At 37.2% G+C, this 21,551-nt stretch overlaps 1 protein-coding gene across 2 annotated transcripts in view; it reads left to right on the top strand.

Moving 5' to 3' along the window:
* Positions 1 to 3,528: 3,528 nt before the first annotated feature.
* Positions 3,529 to 21,551, top strand: part of csgalnact1a (chondroitin sulfate N-acetylgalactosaminyltransferase 1a) — a 73,684-nt gene continuing 55,661 nt past the window's right edge. For both annotated transcript variants that reach the window (XM_041235023.1, XM_041235029.1), the window contains exon 1: positions 3,529 to 3,741. The gene's annotated coding sequence lies outside the window, so the exon portion shown is untranslated. The remainder of the gene's footprint in view (positions 3,742 to 21,551) is intronic.

Raw genomic sequence — 21,551 nt, 5'->3', positions numbered from 1 at the left:
GACTCTTGTGCTGAGGTCTGACATAATGCAGTGAGTCAGTAGGCTGCTTCTGTTTTTTTAACAGTATCAAGTATTTGGTTTTACCAAGCATTTAAACAAATCCCTTCTTATGTTTGAATATTTTTAACAGTTAAAATAAATTAGAAAAATGCAAATAACAAAATTGGTAGCCAGGATTTAACCGAAGAAAGCTGCAAGGTGTTTTTTTTTTTTTTTTGATGGAATATATGACATTTGCTTAATGATTACCAACTAATTTCTTCAGGGAAGTCAGTTTCAGAAGAGGAAACCTGCAACTGTGCACTTTAGTCAGTTCTCTCGAATGTCCCATAGTAAGCACTTTTGTCCCATTCCTCACAAAACATCAGTAACTTGCTGTCACAGAGACGGCCGAAGTGGGCGGCGTCAGAACCAGGAAAGGTAATGCAATACACAGAACACAGGACGGATGAAATGAAATGATGAAGACGCCTGTTGGCGCCGGTTTATTACAAAAAAAATAAAAGGTTTACACAAACACGAAAAACACAGGACACGGCACTCTACGCCAAAATAAATAGACAAACCAAAACAGACTAAACTTAACAAAACGGTGGACGCACAGACACTGACAAACACGGTGAGCGGATACTTTCCCCTATTATTATTACTGCTACTGCTACTGCTTATTTTCTCCGTCTCCAATCCCGTTCTCCGCTCACCGAACACCCAAAACCAGTATGTGCCAACGTGCATCTATATATACTATTGTGCTGGGATTCAATTACCAATTAATTATTCACTTGAATCCCAGCACGTGAATTAATAAAGTGCAATTCCCCGTGCTCACATATTACTACATTTTACTTGCACGTGAAGTGCTGTGCAATCCTCGTGCCTAAATACACATATACATTTTTAAACACTCGTGTTACAGACCCGTTTATATCCCGTGTACCAATGTCTATACACCAACATTTAAACACACCACACGCAACACATAACAGATAATACACAGGGGCGGGCACTTTGTTACACTTGCGTATTCTTGGATATATGGAATGTCCTGCCAACTGAGCAAGCCCTCTGTCAAAGTATCTATCAAGACTAATAGTGTCTTGCAGTAACGAGATGCAGATTGTATCACTTCAGTCGTTTCAGAGGCATCTCATTTATACATATGGGAAAAACACTTTTTTGCTGTGATAAACATTAGATTACAATATTCTTTAGCACAAGTAATTGAGAGAATCAGACTCTTGGGGGTATATGGAGGCTTCTCTGTATGACACAATTACATTTTTGCAATTGCATATGATGGATGTGATAATGATATATTTATAGCCATAAATGGCTAGGTCTTTATACAGCTTTCTCATGTATGAGTGTGTCATTTGAAATAGTCTTTCACATTTGTAAGGTGTGGCTTTTTTAACCTGTATCCAGCAATCATAAACCATAGCTGGATTTTAGTTGAGAACAGCCTTTATCCATAGACACAATTTATACAGCCTTTATCCATAGACACGATTTGACACCTTGTTGAAAAGTATCCAGAAAGGGACTGTTTTATTTTTTCTTTGATAAACAGTTTGAATATTTGTGTTGCAGTTGGTTTTATATGTAGTACCACATCCCTCAGATATAAAAGTCTTCACATTATCAGAAGTGAACATTTCCTTTGTGGCTACCCACTTATAACATTAATTTATTTAAAACATACTTAGTTTTAACTCCATAATAGGCATTTACATTACCAAATATAAGTCTAGATGTTTGTCCAGTGGTATACATTCTGTCTTTAATATATTTACCCAGGGTAAGCTGAATGTAATGATTTGATGAACGTGCACAAAAGCAATGAAATGAATGCGATGAGAAAGGAACACCCTTCACTTTTCTCAGTAACTCAGTAATCCTCAGTTATATTATTGCAGATTATCAGCACCTCATTCCTGACTTTAACACTCCTTGCCATTGAGTCCTGGGACTCTGAAAAGGAACTGTCGTGCCTATTTTTGTGTTTGTTTTCTAATGTAGACTAATATTTGCTGGGAAGCAGCTGATGTACCGTGCTTCTAATAGTCTGGACACATGAACAAATGCTGGCCTGATGGCTGACATTTCTGAAAGTGTTAAGTTGGTAATGATCTTTAAAAGACTGACAGACCAGACACAGTTCTCTGCTGCTGCAGATAAAACATTGGCATGCAGTAGACCAGCTTTATCCAGGCCAGGATCTTAACAGCTTTACACCGCATGGAGTCCAACGCTGAAGATGTGTATTTTCAGCAGCCCATCAAACTATACTGGTATCCTCCAGAATACAAACCTTACTATGTCCAGAACTCTGGGGACAGCAGTCAGTCTGTGCTTACTGTAGGTAATTCCTTCTTACCTAAAATAAACTATGCAATCCCTTATCAAAGTTCTCCATAGTGAAAGCATAGCAAAGTGTACTAAAGCACGGCAAAGCAAAGGTACATGTGTAGTAAATAACATGCAAAATTACATTGGTGAACTTAGGGATAACACCACGTTTTATGGATAACACTGCTATTTACTTACAGAAATTATGCAAATTAAAAAAAAAAAAACAAATACACAAGCTAGTCTGATGTTCACACAAGTTGTTTCCTGGTTTTACTGCCCAGCAGGGGGCACAGGGGAGAACATTAGAAAACTAATTTGATAGGGACAGTATGCTAAATAATGTATGCAACAGAATAGGTTTATTTTATTTAGCTTGAATAATTAGTTTCCCTCCACCCCTCTCAGTGTTCATGTGTTTCTTAGTGGAACACGACACTGCTGGCAGTGACTGATACAGAAACTGGCAGTGACTGATACAGAAAGAGCTGTTATCTTTTATCCTTTCACAGTCAGTACTGCTGGATGAGCTGCTCAATTCAAACAAGTTATGGATATTGAAATATGCACTTTAGCTTTAGTGCTCATTTATATATAATCAATTAGTAAGAAACAACTACATTGAAGCACTGTTACCATTTTTAGCAAACATCTAAGTAATTTAGCAAATGCCTTAGGAAATGCGTGCCTAATAGAGAATTTGCAGTAGTAATTTTAACTACTGACATCTGACAATTAAAATCACACACACACACACACACACACACACACACACACACACACACACACACACACACACACACACACACACACACACACACTCCTGTACAGGGTAGTGAGGTACAGCATTTGTTTTGTTTATTAAGTCATTTGAACTTGAAGGGACACTTGGCTCATTCTCACAGTAAATGATTTTAAATAGTGTATTTTTTTTTTATTTTTTTTTTAGCTGATTCAAAATGAAAGAACCTTCAAATATTTTTTTCAGTTTGATAGAAATGAAAATGCCACGTTGGTCCCAGCTCTAGATAAAGCAAGCGTTCATCGGTTAGCAGTTCTTGTAGCAGGTAAGTTGGTAACAGAGCAGTGCCTGTGCAGTAGTTTTAGTACAGCAGTGGGAGGAGCCTGGCTCTCAGCACTCGCTGGAGATGGAATTACAGTATCACAGTGTGTGTGCTTTATTCACTTACCGCGGCTTGTGCTCGCAGACCCGGAGAGCTGACAGATAGAAGTGTAGAGCTTTGCAGTCGGCACAAAAAGGAATTTGACTGCCAAATCAAATGCAGTTTAGACTGGATAAATAGATATTGGATTTGGTTAAAGGTGTTTTATCCGCGTAACTATCTTTTGAACTCGGTGGGTGTAGGTCTGGATGTCAGTGTCTCACTTGAGGTAAGTGTTTTCATGTAAAATCAAGCAGGACTGCATGCTTGTTCTGGCGAGTGCTTAAGTTATAGTCACACATGCATGAATTTAAAGTTTATTTTCAAGACTCTTGTCAGTGACTTTCTGGTTGGCCCCCAGCTGTGCTGTCAAGCTGAACACTTCGCAAATGTTGTTATTGAAACTTCATTCTCTGCAACTAGGTTTGTTAATGCTTGTTTTTCAGGATATCTGCAGAGACCGTCTGAGTGTCAATATTTCTGGGATTATTTAAATTCAGTTTTTTTTATTTTTTAATGATCTTCTGAAAGGCTTTTATGCAATACTTTAGTGCAATAGATTTTTAAAGAGTGCAGATAAAATACCTTGATTTGACTGCACTTGCATGTCTTACAACGATTCTATTAAAAATGGTACTTGTGGATCGTGGGAGTTCCAAGCATTATATTGTAGTACTGTTGCCTTTTGCAGCACTTGTGTATCTAGCCAGTAAAACTAATGTACTTTAAAAGTACAGGTAAAGGGGCATTTGATAGCCTCTCGTTGAAGAAGTAAAGATCACACACACCTCCCAAAGGACCGCTAATTGCTCAGTATAGTAGAACTGGCAAATTGATTGCAACTGAATAGGCATGTGGCAAAAGTTTGCAAGTCAGTCAGAGTATTACATTAATATTACATTGAGTGCAGCGCGGTGTTCAGATAATTTTCTTACTGAATAGAAATTCGGAGGTTTGTATGTAATCCAGCGAGTTGCAAATAAGCAGTTTAAGAACCTTTAGAAGGGAATTCCATTGCAGAGATGAAAAGAATGGCCTGTCCTATAGAGTTGTTATTAATGTTGTAATTTGGTCACAGTTTCAAATGAAATCCTGCTCATGCTGGATGGATACAGACTCGTGTAAAGTGTCTCTTGTTTATCATATCACACCCATAGAGCTAAACCGGCACTTATATATGATTTAGAACATGATTTTAGTTTCAAAATGTATTTAAATGAAATAGAATTTAGAACAGACAAATGTTTTTTCCCCTATTTTTTCTACTTGTCGTTACAGGTCGTTACATTGTGTATTGTTGTTTACATTTATTTTCGTTCAATCAAACAGTTCACAGTAACATCCTAAAAACACATTACTTCATTATTTAATAATGACGTCAGCCAACAACGCTAATCAACAGCTTCCTAAGTCCTTGGTACTGAACTGTAACTAACAATCTTCTGTTACGTTTTTTTTAATAAAATTATGTCTGAAATATTTTATTTTAGTCACACTTTAAAATAACAGCTGCAAATTCCTGCGAATTACAATACATTAACAGCTAACCCTGTGGTTTTCTATTTGAATTCATTAGGAATTTGTTGTCATTAGCTTAAACAAGTCAGTTGTTGTCACAAAACATATATATATTATTTATATATATGTATATATATATATATATATATCTGTATATATATATAGATATATATACCTGATATATATATATGTGTGTGTGTGTGTGTGTGTGTGTGTGTGTGTGTGTAGATAGATAGATAGATAGATAGATAGATAGATAGATAGATAGATAGATATATAGATAGTTAGTGTACTGGAAAAAGCATTACAAAATAACAACAAAAAATGAGTTATTGAGATGTTAAGCCTATGACATCCAATGAAACTGTATTGAAACTCAGCATGCTAACATCATTGGCTATACTTTCTTAAGATGCACCATAGAGTGTCACTGAATCACACAGATCCATACAATCCTCAAGCCACTTGGCCTGGTAAAGCATAGCACTTGATCCGCTTGCTCAGTGAGCATGGCGCACTCAGACCTCTAGGTGAAATATTTAAGTCTCTAGCGGTGGTGCTGATAGTCTACCTTTGTATCTTTCTCAGATTACCTGATAGCTCCCCATTACATCTTGACAGACATAATTATTAGTATACTGACATTGTTTATCTTATGCTGGACTAAACTATTTTCTATGTGCACCATTAACTTAACTGCCGAACCCATCTTCCAGTTTTACATTACCAGGGCATTCCTTTCATCAAAAGATTGTCCATATTTAGCAAGGTCTGCAAACTCACATGAATTCATTTAACTTGATCCCTGTTTAACCTTATTTTAATCAATTTAAAGTATTAGAGACTGGCCTCCCAGTACAGTGCAGATGAGCTAGGCACTGTGTGCAGCTCAACTTTGTAATGGAGAAGGGTTACCTCATCCTTAGACAATCCAATGGCCCTGTGAGGAAAGCCTGGTTTTACCCTTGCAGCCAGGATCCACAGCTGCTGTAGTGGATAGTACTATATCCATTTGTTGCTTGGACTGCATCTTTTATTGAAGTGGAACTTCTGAAGGGGAAGCGAATATATATATAGTCAACTTTGGTTAACTTGACACCCCATGGGGATGCATTTTGGTGTTGACTTATCCAAGGTTTTGCGTTAACCACGGGTGCACATGAGCCATGGCATTAACATGCATATAAGTAACAGAACTCACACGGTTACAGTATTTACAAGTTTATTTTTGGTGAAATGTCATTATGAAAACAGTTGAAAGAACAGCAGTGAATGAATCAATTACAGTATACAGTACTGTACAAGCCCAGTACAACTTGTATAGTTCGATTGAAATAAGAATTAATAAAATAACTTCATCGTTATTTTTATAAAAACAATCCAATCACAAACTGCACAAACTGTTTACTATACTTTTAGGTATTTGCTTGTACTGTATAACAAATGTACATTATGCTGAATTAACTCGGTGAACAAAAGCAATAGTAAACAACTTGCAGTTTCACAGAAATCAAACATGGTCGATTGTTTCACATTCATAAACACACGCTTTGAAAGTTCTGCTGACAAGCTTGTTATCCCGAATAACCTGAGCTTTAAAGCCAACTGAATGAGAACTAACTTTTTGCTTCTCACTCGTTATGAACTGACACTGTAACCAGCTGCACTTGGTTATTGTGAATGAATGAGTGAACGATCTGTTTCCAGTCAGAGGTAAAACGACAGTGTCAAGTTATCCACTAGTCTTTTTAAAAGTTTTTATCCCTTCGGTGGCGATAATAAGTGTCGAGTAACGTGTGGCGTCAAATAAAAAAATTAAGAGGCAGGATGCATATATGTTATACAGAGAAAATTCGGGACCACTGTGTGTGTGTGTGTGTGTGTGTGTGTGTGTGTAATGTGTGTATATGTATATATATATATATATATACACACACACACACACACACACACACACACACACACTGAGTGTACAAAACATTAGGAACACCTTCCTAATGTTGAGTTGCACCCCCTTTTGCCCTCAGAACAGCCTCAGTTCGTTGGGGCGTGGACTCTACAAGGTGTCGAAACCATTCCACAGGGATGCTGACCCATGTTGACTCCAATGCTTCCCACAGTTGTGTCAAGTTGGCTGGTAGTGGATTTCTACTCTGAATAGCTCGTTCCATCTCATCCCACAGATGCTCAATTGGATTGAGCCATTCCTGGACAATCGCAGCCTTGTGGCATGAGGCATTATCCTGCTGAAAGATTCCATTAGCAGATGGATACACTGCTGCCATGAAGGGAGGCACCTGATTGGCAGTGATGTTCAGATATCCTGTGGCATTCAAACGTTGCTCCACTTTTATCAAGGGGCCCAATGTGTGCCATGAAAACATACCCCACACCATGAGACCACCACCACCAGCCTGCAATGTTGACTCGTGGCATGATGGATGCATGTACTCATGTGATTTTCTTCAAACCCTAGTCCTCCCATCAGCGTGAAACAACAGGAACCAGGATTGATCAGACCTGGCAATGTTTTTCCAATCCTCCAGTGTCCAGTGTTTTCATTCCTTAGCCCACTGCAACCGTAGTTTCTTGTGTTTTGCTGAAAGAAGTGGAACCCTGTTAGGTCATCGGCTGCCATACCCCATTAGTGTCAAGGTACGACGAGTTGTGCATTCTTTTATGGGTCTTTCAGCACCAGTGTTGTACTGGACTGTCAGCTGACTAACTGCACCCCGTCTGTTGCTCACCTGGCACCTACTACCATACCCCGTTCAAAGACACTTAAATCTTTTGTCTTGTCCATTTACCCTCTGAATGGCACACGTACACAATCCATGTCTCAATTGTGTCAAGGCTTAAAAATCCTTCTTTAACCTGTCTCCCCTTCATCTACACTGATTGAAGTGGATTTAATAGGTTACATCAATAAGGGATCATAGCTTTCACCTGGATTCACCTCGTCAGTCTGTTTCATGGAACGAGCAGGTGTTCCTAATGTTTTGTACACTCAGTGTGTGTGTATATATATATATATACACACACACACACACACACACACACACACACACACACACACACACACACACACACACACAGAGGCAGCGCGTATAAGAAGCAAACAAATTGCCTAAACCCTCACAAGAAATTGTTCTGAACAACACAAAAATATTTGTGAGAGAAGAAGATTGATTTTTTTTTTCCTGCAAGCACACCAAGCAGGTCTAACAAACATATTTCTCCTTTTCCTACTGTGCACCCGCCAGATCGCTAGGGCAGCTGGGATATCAAAATTAACACTGTAGTACAGATTCAGGATTTAGTTGGCATTTCAGTGTCATTCAAGGAGACAATGCTTGGCTGGTTTAACATCCATTCTTTTGAGCCCCCCCATACCACTGCAGGAGGCAGCCAACGAAAACTCTGAATCTTTTTTGTTCATTCCCTTGCCTGGAACATCCTCTTCACAATTTCTACATTTATTGAAATTGGTGTTATCTATACACACAGCTTGATCCGAATCTGATTTTATAGAACTTGACAAAATATTTTCGTAGCATAGTGTCTGTTTTCACGCACCGCAGTTTTGTGAGAATTTGATAACTGTGACGCTACAGTCAGAACCTACGTCCTTCGACTTTTTGACACTGTTGTGGTGCCAGATTACGAACGTTTCTGAAGTTTTTTCTTTAGATTTTTCCAGTTCTTCACTCCATTTTCAGTGAAAGTGGGGTCTTTTGAACTTCTGAAAAAGTTTTTGCAAGGAAAGAAGAAAACCACACCTGTCTAATATATATATATATATATATATATATATATATATATATATATATATATATATATATATATATATATATAATGTGTGTGTATCTTACTGTACATCGTTGGGTTCAATAAATGTAGGAGGAAAAGTGTGGAATAGCCTCCCCAATATATACACACACACACATGTATATTTGTTAAGTCAGAGCTGTATAACAGATGGCTCTTGCACAATGTATTAGTCATTGAGCTAAATAATATGACTGTTTTGAGCTGAGCTGAAGAGTCTTATTTCAGGCTGTTAAGGCTTTGAAAAGACTGAAAGGACAATGGTAGTCTTTGATAGACAGCTACAACACAATTGATTTGGTTTTAACTATAGTACTAATTATCCTTATAACTGCTTTTTAAAAAGTGCCAAGTAGTGAAAACTATGATAACTGTGAGTAATTATTTAGCAGTTAATGCTGCTTTTTTAAAGCTGGTGTAAGGATAGTAGAGGCTAAATTCAGATTTAATTCTAGGGGTAGTGTTTAGTCTGGTTAAACCTTAGCTCTTTTTTTCTTTTAAAAATGTCTTTGCTACTATTAAGCCAGCTTTGTATGGTTCTTCATCAACTCTTATTTGTTCCCAGTATTGTAAAATAGAACCAGATCACTGTGTTTCCTACTATTTTTGTGTACATGTGGGATTTTTTATTTTTTTTTAATTCAACCTAAAAACAGTAAAAAAAGAAAACCAGAACCTCTAGTTAAGATATATTTAATACAAATAGACTAAGGTGCTATACAAAAATAAATGGAAAATATTTTAATGCAGCTGCATCCAACATTAAATAAGCCAGATTCAAACTATATTCAAACAGAATGTTTTTGCATGCTGAATGAGAAACAAATTCATGTTTATATTGCAGTGATCAACAGTCACCCGTGTGACTGGAAACCTTTGCTGTGTCAGATTTTCATTTTGAAACCTGATATTTATGTACTGTAGTATCCTGGGAACATTAAAGGGCAATAATAAAGCTGTTTTTTTTTCTCTCAAAAGTCTATGGTACCATTGAACACCAAAAATCAAATTATCTGGAAAGTTTTCCAGATGCTCTGTACTCCATCACAAGTTACTACTTAAGTGTTGAAGGTACAGAAGGCTAAGTAGACAACTGCAGCTACTCAAAAACCACATTTAAATAGTTGTCTGTCTGACCATGGTCAGATTAGCCTGTCTTATAGATCGAGGAAGGGGAATGTTTCTGCAACAAGTGCTAAAAATAAGAGTTTTTACCAGGGAATTAATTTTCTTTTAAAGCTGTACAAACATGATCATTTCAAGTGTTTCAAGCCAATTATCCTGTGAGTTCTCTGTTTTGTGATTAATAATGTTGCAGTTGTGCTTACTCTAAAGAGGAGTTGCCATATGAAAAGAACAATCTAAGATGCATAAAAAAAGATGTATAAGTCGCATGCCACATATGTGTTCAGGCACGGCACCCCCCCCCCCCCCCCCCCCCCCCCCCCCCCCCCCCCCCCCACCCCCCCACACCCCCCCCCCACCCCCCCACCAACCCACCAACCCCCCCCCGTGTTGTCAACAGTCCTTTTTTCAATTGAGTATGTAGGGATTGATACTGTAGTCTTCTAGTCCGTAAAATGCTAGTAGTCTGAGAATGTGTAGTATATGAGATCAGCATGAACATGTAAAAACTGTCAGCTCATCTCTTAAAATGACTTTGATTAAAAACAGTATTTCCAATCATACTGGTTCCTTTGTCCTTAAAAGCTTTAATGCATTTTCCAGCACAAGAGTAGGATTTACAGTAGAAGCTTCTCTATAAAACGTCCACCAGTTTGGTATACCATTCGACTGGTAAAGCACAGCAAAGGCATGGTCTTTATAATTACAGTTTAAGTATCCGTTAAGAATGTGCTGTCATTATGTGTATTCCGAGTTATTTATAATCACGATCTTTCTGGGATGGCTTTTGACAGATCCTATTTGATTAGGAAACAAATTGCAAAGGCATGCAACTCAATCAGATAGCTGTCAAGCTAGACTGGACCTGGATATGCAGTTCAACACATGCATATTTATAGCCTCTTCAAACCTCAGAGTCTACTGAATCTATTTTATATTGTACAGCACTGTCCAGAAGATACTAGATGATACCAATATGAAGACCTATAAAAAATGCATGCTTATAGCTTGGCCAGTACTGTTCTTAAACTAATTCATTAAAGCAAACAATAATACTAAATGTAGTATTCCACTGCACGTTGTTTTCTGCTAGTTCTTTGCTGGTCATGACAAATAGGGTTTTCTTTTTGTATAACCTACGTATTTAACATGTATAGTAAAACATGCACACACACAATTCAGAAAAGCAAATGAATGAGTAGATTCTTCTGTTTAATGTTCTGGAATTCAAGTGAACACTTTAAAACAGAAGTTGTGGTTGTGTTACAGCAAATTACATTAAAAATAAAAAGTTCCTATCAAAACCCTTTCAAAGGGAGTCCTATCAGTAAAAGGTTGTATGTTGTCCCATATATTTTGACTGCTGGTGGACGATGTGTTAGCTTTCATTGTTCTCCGTAGACCTGTGTTCTTCAGGCATGATGCAATCCTTGCTCCAGCTGTTCTGTTTTGCTGTCTGGTGGATGTGGCTCACCCAAGACTGTATTAATAATGTATTGAACACAAGGGTTCGCAGTGTGGTTATGTGAACATTTGAAAATACCAAAGCAAAAACATAATACATTCAATGACAATTGAAGACACTAAGAAAACCTTTTAGACAAAATGTGGAGTGTTTTATAGCTGTGCTTCATTTCTTCAGCTTAGGAGATACAGTACTAGCCATGCCAAGCTTATGTTGTCAGGATGCTCATATGAGGTAAGGGAATGGATTTATAAATGATAGATACAGGCTGCTGCCAGGGATAATGCTTTACTTTGTGTTATACCAGGAATAATGTTAATGACCCAGCTTTGAAATCTGGGGCATAATTCAGGCTAATAATAAATGCCATCAATCCCCCCCCACCCCCCCCAAAAAAAAAACCATAATATTGTCCAACTATTAAAACATCCTGCATGTGATGTAGTATGTTCATTTGTATTTTGAAGAGATTGAGTAAGACTCACTCTAAGGAATTAAAGTGACAGAGTAAATAGTTTTTGGGAAGATTAGAAGGTTATTAGAGTGTCTTCTCTGCCTAATGTGAGGCAGAATCTGGTCAACTAGAGGCACCAATTGTTTTTGGTGAGTTGACTGAGTACTCGTCTTCTGTGACCATAACAAGTATGAGCCAACTGCATCCACCCCTCTTTACAAAATTGTTATTATTTATTTCTTAGCAGGCACTCTTATCCAGGGTGATTTTACAGTTGTTGCAAAATATCACAGTATAAAGTATCACATTGTGAAGTATCACATTTCAGAATATCACATTACAGAGGATCTTATATCAGATAAGAGCAGTTGTAAAATACAATAAAATCAGTAGCAAAAGATCAAATTCAAATTCAAAGAGCGCAAAATAGAGAATACAGTAAATAATTACATGTAAGAGTGGGATTTGACTAAGAGCAGTTAACTTATATTAACAATATTTCCTTATGCGAGTAAAGTCCAGTATGAGCACGTAGTAAGTACGATGAATGGATGAGAATGATTTCAAGTAACAGCAGTTACATAAAACATGAATATGGATACCTATAAGAGTGAAGTCAAATACAAGATACAGGAAGTAGTTATAATTAAGAGCAGTAGTTGAATACGGCAAGGTATTGAGCAGTTCAGTGGAAGTACAATCTGATGCAAGTTTTGGTACGATTGGATACCGTATAGTCCAGTATAGCTGAGAGTTGTGAGGTGTACAGCTCTCTGAACAGGTGTGTCTTGAGGAGGTGTCAGAAAATGGTCAGAGACTGAGCAGTCCTGATATCTGTGGGTAGGTCATTCCACCACTGAGGAGCAAGGGTGGAGATGAAGCGGGCTCTGATAGTGGAGGAGTGGAGGGAACGAGAGGAATAAATTGTGTTTTGGAAGATAGAAAGTTATTAGTGAGATTAATGTATTTAATGCCATGCCAGTGCAATTCAGCTGTCATATAAATCAGTTAGAGTTGTTCAGAAATATAGACTTTTTTTCTGTATAAATTTGATTTGGTTGTCATATGGAAGTGTTTTTCTGGTGAGGGCTGGACAAGAATACTGTTTTGCTTCATGACCTTTCTTTTTTTTATCTTGTTTCTATTTTAAACTGTGTGGACAGTGCTTTACAATCCATGATGTCTGAGGTAAAGTGACTCTTCAAAATCTTGCTTATAAAAATCATGAAAATGTCAGTGGTCTCAGTAAGTAAGACAGCAGCATAAATAATGTATCTTTATGATATTTGTGCTTGATAGTCTTAGATTTCAACTTAAATATAATATGGTATGGTATTTTTTTTACTTATTTGTGTGTATATTAGTATTAATAATATTGTTTGATTCATTATTGATATACAGTACACCCTTGTTATAATAATATATTGTGTGCTGGTAGCAGCTGTAGAAACCAAACAGTCAGTAGATGTAAAAGAGCATTGTGTTGAGACTTTAACATTTTTTAATCATCATCTTGTTTTGTTTTTCCTTTTTCCTGAACTAAGAAATACTGAAAGAAACTAAAATTCAATGACAAACAAGTCTTTTAATATCTTAAAAATTCCGGAACTGCAATTAGGGTGAATACATTAGTGTTACTAATTGTGGCTTCTTGACACGCTCCATGTGATGATGGTACGGTTACTATATTATACATGTCTACACAGTTCAGCAGCATTGTCTGGAAAGTGAAATGTTCCATGTGGAGGGCTAACTTTTAACAAATGGTACATAATTTGGTTTCCTGGTATTTCTATGCTGTCTTCTCAGTATCCCTATCTGTGATAATCTAATAATGCGCACCCTATGGTTTGAGTGGGAAATATATCTATATGTGGTATCTATGATGAAATCCTGTTTTAAAATATTTTGATTTTCAATACGTTTGACATATTTAACTATTTTATTCTTAGTATTTAATTAATTGAAATATGATGTTTTGTGGTTAGCATTATACCACATAGTCCTGCTGCATGCATGCACAGTGATGCCAAAGCCATTTAGCTATACCCACCCCTTATAGAACTTTTTTAATATAAAATAAAAGTGTCATACGAATATGTTTTATGAACATCTTGCCTGTAGTTGTTCTATATATGCGTGTATCAGTAAGTATCTTTCTGATGAAAATACTGCCCCTTCAAAGTCAGAAACCCCACAGTTGAACCTGCTGCTACATGTTCCAAAATAGGCCGCAAAATGGGCTTAAATTAAGCCACTGCTGGTACATTGAAGTTGGCAACGCTTTTTGACACCTTGAGGTCTAAATTAGTATGTTGCAATTGAGCTCATAGCCCGCTTTTTTAAAACTTTTTTTTGAGGTTTAAACCTCAAAATTAAACTGGTTTAAGTGGTATGATGCAATTGATCCAGACAGTTCTGTAATATTGCTCCATTCAGATATCTGTCACTATCCAGATATACGACAGTATTAAGCAGCTATGACAAGTGAAAGATTATTAAGCAGCTCTGATAAGTGAAAGATTATTTGTTTAATAAAGTTTTTTTTTTCTCTCTCTCATTGGGGTAGATGTAAGTATATGAGCAGTAAAATTCAAATTGCAATTATTTTACGCTGTGCCCTATGTAAGCTTAACAGCAATGCAAATTACTGAACATACACAAGTAGTGATCAGCAGTTATGATAACTAGGGTCTCAACAAGCACATCGGCCTATTTAGTGGAGACGAAGTTAGGAATACAAAGAGCATTAGGTGCTGTGTGACATTTGTGGAGCACAAAAATACAAACCAAAAAAAAAAAATGTTAAAGTAAGGGCAGCAAAGTCCTCTTCGTGCACGGAAAAGAAAAGTTTTCTGCAAAAGAGCTGAGAATTGTTACGGCTGAGGTCACTCAGTATGAAACAGAGTTGTTTGGAAAAGCCTCAGCCAACATCAGTTATGCTAGTATCCTTAGGAAATGATACATATTGGCCTGCCCTTTTCAGCATGACATCCAGAAATTTGCTTAGCACTCTGGAAAAGGTGGATTGAGCTATCCCTCCAGGCATTCCAACTGTGGTCTGAAAGGAACCAGAGGCCAGGTAATGCAGAGAACACAGCACTTTCACATGTGCAGGGACAGCGGTCCCTAGATTTAAACTGGGGTCTAGCTCATCCCTCAGTTCAGCTCTTTGGTCTAGGATGACCTGTGGAGCGAGACCATAACGCTTTAGCACAGTATTCTCCAGCATCCCAAACAAAGTGACCCTGGGATTGAATATGTGGGGTCTTGCCCTTTCACTTTATTAAAAGCATCACAGATTTTCTATTGGGACCTCAAAATCCTACCCATTAAAATGTAAGGTATAGTGTGAGCTTAATTATCCCAACCTACTACGTAGTTGCAGTGGTTCTCAATACCAGAAAACCACTGAAGAATTATAATTGTATTTTAAATTAAAGTTTAATCAAGTCTTGTTAATCTGTATATGAATTAGCAGATACATTTGAACTATGGAGAATATATTAGTGTGGTTGGGTAGGTGTCAGCCTTATGCTAAGTGATAAAAGAGCCGATCAAAGCATTCAATGGAGTTCATTAATTTGGTTTGCGGTCTCAGAGTTGGAAATGAACTGAGCTCCAGCAGTGTGTTAAGATGTTGCAGACGAGCACTATGTTTTATGTCCCATTAGCGTCCAAACTACAGTAAAAGTTGTAAATGTCAATAATGAAAAGCTGGGCTTCTGAAGGACTGGTACGTGTTTAAGATTAACATTTATTTTGCTGACCTGGCGGATTTGCCTCTTGTCTCGTCACACTGGGGGATAGAGTATTGTCCTTGTCTTTGGCGACTTTAACCTTGGAGCTGCCTGGGAAAAATATCATCATTTCATATCCAAGTTTCAAGAAGATTCAGCTCCAGTAATGCAAATTAGTCTGTTTTCACCCTTCCTGGTAAAATTTGCTCGAGAAAGAGGATCTCCCTTGTAATTACAGCGGCTTATAGTATACTAAAAGTTACTGATATTTTGCATTGTTTTCTTTGTCTCCCATAATGAACTATTGGACTTACAACACTAAATTATATACCAAAGTGACAAAGTGGTGAGTAGATACTGGTGAGTGCAGTGCAGGTACAAATCACACAGACAAATACGAACAGGTGCAAGGGTGTTTACTGAAATGGTTTACAATGTCCAGAGCCTTATGGCGAATACCTGTAAATAATAAATGATGGAAGCAATACAGCAGCATGTATCACTTCAGTTTGTATAATCCCACGGGTTTGACCCACAACCAAAAGTCCAGTTTTATCACCCACACAAAACACAAAGACACAGACACAGTTCCTACGGTGCATGAATTAAGTGCTTGAGGTGAAAAGACAGTTCCTAGTGGAAAGTGAAATGTTGGTGTCAGGGTTTGATGCTGGCCTGAAGCTGCAGCTCAGGATTGTGCTAGCAATCGTGAAAACAAACAAACAGCATTTGTAAGACAGACTAACAGAACACTCACGGTTTCTTTTAAATGCAAGGACTCCTTTTAGGTTGTTTTTCTAACCATTTACAAAGGAACAGATTACTTTGCTACGCCCCTATTTTATACTCTTGCTCATGACCACTTGGTTAATGAGCGCGTCCACTCCTCCAATCCGCGGATGCCACGCTGTTTCCCATTTGGGTCATTGAGTTCGGGTACCGTAGCTCAGTCCCTTCTCTAGTCGGCCGACTTCCACCTAACCACGGGAATAAAGTGTCATGCCTTTTATGCCAGGGTATTCTGCTCCCTTTATCTAGTACCCTCTCAGGTTGGGAGCGAGATCAAGCATCATTCAATCTCTATCACAGCCACTTATGTACTTGACAGTGTTACAGATTACATTTTTCAGTAACTTGTAACTGTACTGGTTCCTTTTTTAGACAGGTATCTAAATGTGGTAAAACATTTGTAGTTACTTTTAGTTACTTTTTTAAAAAAGGACTACGTCTAACATGGAAATCAGGAAGAACTTAACAGTTCAATTCAAACCTTAAATGTCACATGAATGCACTTTTCACATCGTCAAAACAAACAAAAAAAAACATCTCTGTAAAATGTAAACTGTGCCTGAGAAGTAACTATTGTAACTGTAACTGTAACTAGTTAACTATGTTCTAAATAATAAGTTACAATTTTGTTCCAGTAGTTTGTAACTAACGGTTTACTTTTCAAAGGTAACTTTCTCAATACTATTTCATGACAATATGTTGGTCAGTTTGTTGCTTTGCTGAAAAATGCATTGGTCTTTGTCATAAGAACATAAGAACATAAGAAAGTTTACAAACGAGAGGAGGCCATTCGGCTAATCTTGCTTGTTTGGTTGTTAGAAGCTTATTGATCCCAGAATCTCATCAAGCAGCTTCTTGAAGGATCCCAGGGTGTCAGCTTCAACAACATTACTGGGGAGTTGGTTCCAGACCCTCACAATTCTCTGTGTAAAAAAGTGCCTCCGATTTTCTGTTCTGAGTGCCCCGTTCTAATCTCCATTTGTGACTCCTGGTCCTTGTTTCTTTTTTCAGGTCGAAAAAGTCCCTTGGGTCGACATTGTCGGTACCTTTTAGAATTTTGAATGCTTGAATCAGGTCACCACATAGTCTTTGTTGTTCAAGACTAAATAGATTCAATTATTTTAGCCTGTCTGCATATGACGTGCCTTTTAAACCCGGAATAATTCTGGTTGCTCTTCTTTGCACTCTTTCTAGAGCTGCAATATCGTTTTTGTAGTGAGGTGACCAGAACTGAACACAATATTCAAGACGACGTATTACTAATGTATTGTACAGTTTTAACATTACTTCCCTTGATTTAAATTTTTCACAATATATCCAAGCATCTTGTTGGCCTTTTTTATAGCTTCCCCACGTTGTCTAGATGAAGACATTTCTGAGTCAACATAAACTCCTAGGTCTTTTTCATAGATTCGTTCTTCAATTTCAGTATCTCCCATATGATATTTATAATGCACATTTTTATTGCCTGTGTGCAGTACCTTACACTTTTTTCTATTAAATGTAATTTGCCATGTGTCTGCCCAGGTCTATATCTTGTCTAGATCATTTTGAATGACCTTTGCTGCTGTAACAGTGTTTGCCTCTCCTTCTATTTTTGTGTCATCTGCAAATTTAACAAGTTTGCTTACCATACCAGAATTTAAGTCATTAATGTAGATTAGGAATAGCAGAGGACCTAATACTGATCCCTGTGGTACTACACTGGTTACCTCGCTCCATATTGAGGTTTCTCCTCTAATCTGTACTTTCTGTTTTCTATATGTTAACCACTCCTTAATCCATGTACATGCATTTCCTTGAAACCCTACTCCGTTCAGTTTGAGAATTAATCTTTTATCTGGGACTTTGTCAAAAGCTTTCTGGAAATCTAAATAAACCATGTCATATGCTTTGCAATTATCCATTATCGATGTTGTACCGTCAAAGAATTTAAGCAGCTTAGTTAAAGACGATCACCCTTTCCTAAAACCATGCTGACTATCTCCCAGGATACTGTTACCATATAGGTAATTTTCCATTTTGGTTCTTATTATAGTTTTCATAGGTTTATGTATACAGTAATAGAAATCAGGCTTATTGGTCTGTAGTTACCTGGTTCGGTTTTTTCTCCCTTTTTGTGGATCAATATTACGTTTGCAATTCTCCAGTCTGTCGGTACAACCCCTGTGTCAAGAGACGGTTGCATGATCTTGGTTAGCAGCTTGTAAATAACTTCTTTCATTTCTTTGAGTACTATTGTGAGGATCTCATCTGGCCCAGGAGATTTGTTTATTTTACGAGCTCCTAGTCCCTTTAACACTTCTGCCTCTGTTATGCTATTTAAGACTGGATAGGAAAAGGTCGACTTGTGGGGCATGTTGTCCTTATCCTCCTTTGTAAAAACTTGTGAAAAGTAATCATTTAATATGTTTGCTATTTTTATTTCTTCGTCTGTGATTTTGCCATTTGTATCTGTTAGACATTTAACCTCCTCTTTGAATGTTCTCTTGCTGTTGTAATATTGGAAAAACATTTTGGAATTGGTTTTAGCCCCCTTAGCAATGTTCATTTCTAGCTCTCTCTTGGCTTTTCTAACTTCCTTTTTGACTTGCTTTTTTCACCGAATATTTTTTTAAATTGATCTATTAAACCAATTTGGCAATTTTGTTTTAGATTTAGATTTGTCTACTTTTGGGATGTAATTATTTTGTACCTCTAGTTCGACATTTTTAAAAAAACAGCCATCCTCTTTATGTGGATGTTTTCTGTATTTTACTTCAATCTACTTCTGTTAGCCTTTGTTTCATACCTTCATAGTTTGCCTTTCTAAAAACCTTAGCTTTAGTCATTACTATTTGGGTTTTAAAAATCACTTTAAATGAGACCATGTTGTGGTCTGAGTTTTCCAGTGGTTCTCTGACCTCTGTTTTAGTTATTCTGTCTTCGTTATTTGAAAAGACTAAATTAAGCCATGCCTCCCCTCTAGTCGGTGCATGGACAAATTGCAGTGTCATTTCCACCATTTCAATTTCGTCCGTCATGCTCCCCACCAGGTTTTCCCATTTTATATGGGTGAAGTTGAAGTCCCCCATTAGTATGGCTTCTCCTTTGTTACATGCATTTTTAATGTCATTGTAGAACAGATTAGTTTGCTTGGAGTCTGAATTTGGCGATCTATAGCATGCTTCTATTATTATGCCCTTTGAATTTTTGTCCATTATTCTGACATATATTGATTGGCATTGTTTTCTTTGTCCAGATTTAACACCTGGGCTTCAAGACTGTTTCTTATGTATAGCGCTACCCCTCCACCTCTTCTGTCCTGCCTGTCTTTCCTATACAGTGTATACCCACAAATATTATATTCGTCCCCATCACTCTCAGACAACCAAGTTTCTGTAACACCTATCACATCATATTTACTTGTTAGTGCAGTAGCTTCAAGTTCTAACATTTTGTTTCTGATACTTCTAGAATTTAGATAAATACATTTAATGGCTGTCTTACCTAAGTTGTTTCCCTTGTTTTGATTTGGGCTCCCTTCTGTTTTTTTTGTTGATTTCTCCCCCCTTTCTAGTTTAAATGCTTCTGAACCTGCTCGAGGATTTTTTCTCCGAGGCGATTGGTTCCCTTTTTATTTAAGTGTAGTCCATCACACCTATATAGACCTTGTTGTAGAATGTGGTCCAATGTTCAAGCCTGTGTGCACTGCGTTTTCAGTCATGCGTTTAGATTAGTTATTTCCAACTGTCCATATCTCCTTTGCAAGGTGCCGGCAGTATCTCAGAAAATACCACAGTTTTTGTCTTGTCTTTTAATTTCCTTCTTAGCTCCCTGAATTTGTTTTGCAGGGATTTTGGTCTGTCTCTTCCAACGTTGTTTGTCGCCAGCCTGAACGTTGCCATGATAAATACCTGTGATATTGAAACAAATAGCAGGTTTAATTTCACTATGATTTCATTACTGAAACAGCAACACTGGACATGCATATACTGAATACTGATCCTAAATTGTTTGTAATGTGTAATTTCTGTATATGACGCTTGACATTAAACGTTTCAATTGGAGATAGATTCACCAGATACATGTTATTTTAGTGCTACTTTCAAGTATTTTACACATATAGGTTGACACCTATATTAAAAGCACAGATTTGGAGTAATACCCCAAATAATATCTTGTTGTTTAATTGTGTGCCTTAAAGGGGTGAGGTTATGTGTATTTGACCTGAATTCACAGTTAATGATATTTTGTATTTTACTGCATTTTGGTTCCCCCAGGTGTTTTCAGTTTGTAAAAAAAAAAAAAGCTATACAGCCCTTGGTTCAATTCTGTCTTTTTCCCAGAAGCTTACTTGAAAATGTTGCAGTAGTCTGGTCAATCGTTCACCTATTAATACATACATTATTCATTAGTAAATTAGAATTCCTCTATAATCTGTATCCCATTGTTCTGCCAGCAAAGAACACCTCTCCCTTATGCTTATACAATAGCCTCACTTCCCCTTTATGTTTTTAATTTAGATGAGTAGCTTTTCAGTGTGTTTTACTATAACAGCTTTTCACATTTGATTGAATCTTAGTGATGCATTTCCAGGTCAGACCCTTGGGCAATTCAGCCAAGGCCTTAACATGTTAGTGACCTGGATAAAAATACAACATTTGCAAATCAAGTTTAAACAGACACTATATATAGCACAAGTCTATTAGGCTGATTAATAACATGCTGTTGTATTCAACTAATTAGATACCCAGGTCTGTTAGGCCAGGCTGTAACACTTATTGAACTGAAGACTGACTGTCGCACAGAATATGTACAGCCTTGTGAAAATATTCTACAACACTCCAGCTATGGTATTACTGAGGGAGCTGCTATGTCTGCTGAGAATTCACATGCCGGCAGCCCTTCTGCTTTATTCTCCTCCCTAGCCTTTCTTTTCATGGTCAAGCCTCGATCAGATGTTATTTCTTAAAAGACTAAAGTCAAGACCATAGAACATATTTGTCTTATTTTAAGGTAAATACACCAGTACACCAAGATAACTGTATTTTTTCCCATTGTTTTAACATTTTGTTCTGTAACATCTTATTAGTCTGACAAAATAACTTCTAAAGATCATTTTAACGATAATAACAAAT

This window comes from Polyodon spathula, chromosome 2 (assembly GCF_017654505.1).
Source record: "Polyodon spathula isolate WHYD16114869_AA chromosome 2, ASM1765450v1, whole genome shotgun sequence".
Lineage (NCBI taxonomy): Eukaryota > Metazoa > Chordata > Actinopteri > Acipenseriformes > Polyodontidae > Polyodon > Polyodon spathula.
This window is presented reverse-complemented; position numbering and strand designations above follow the sequence as displayed.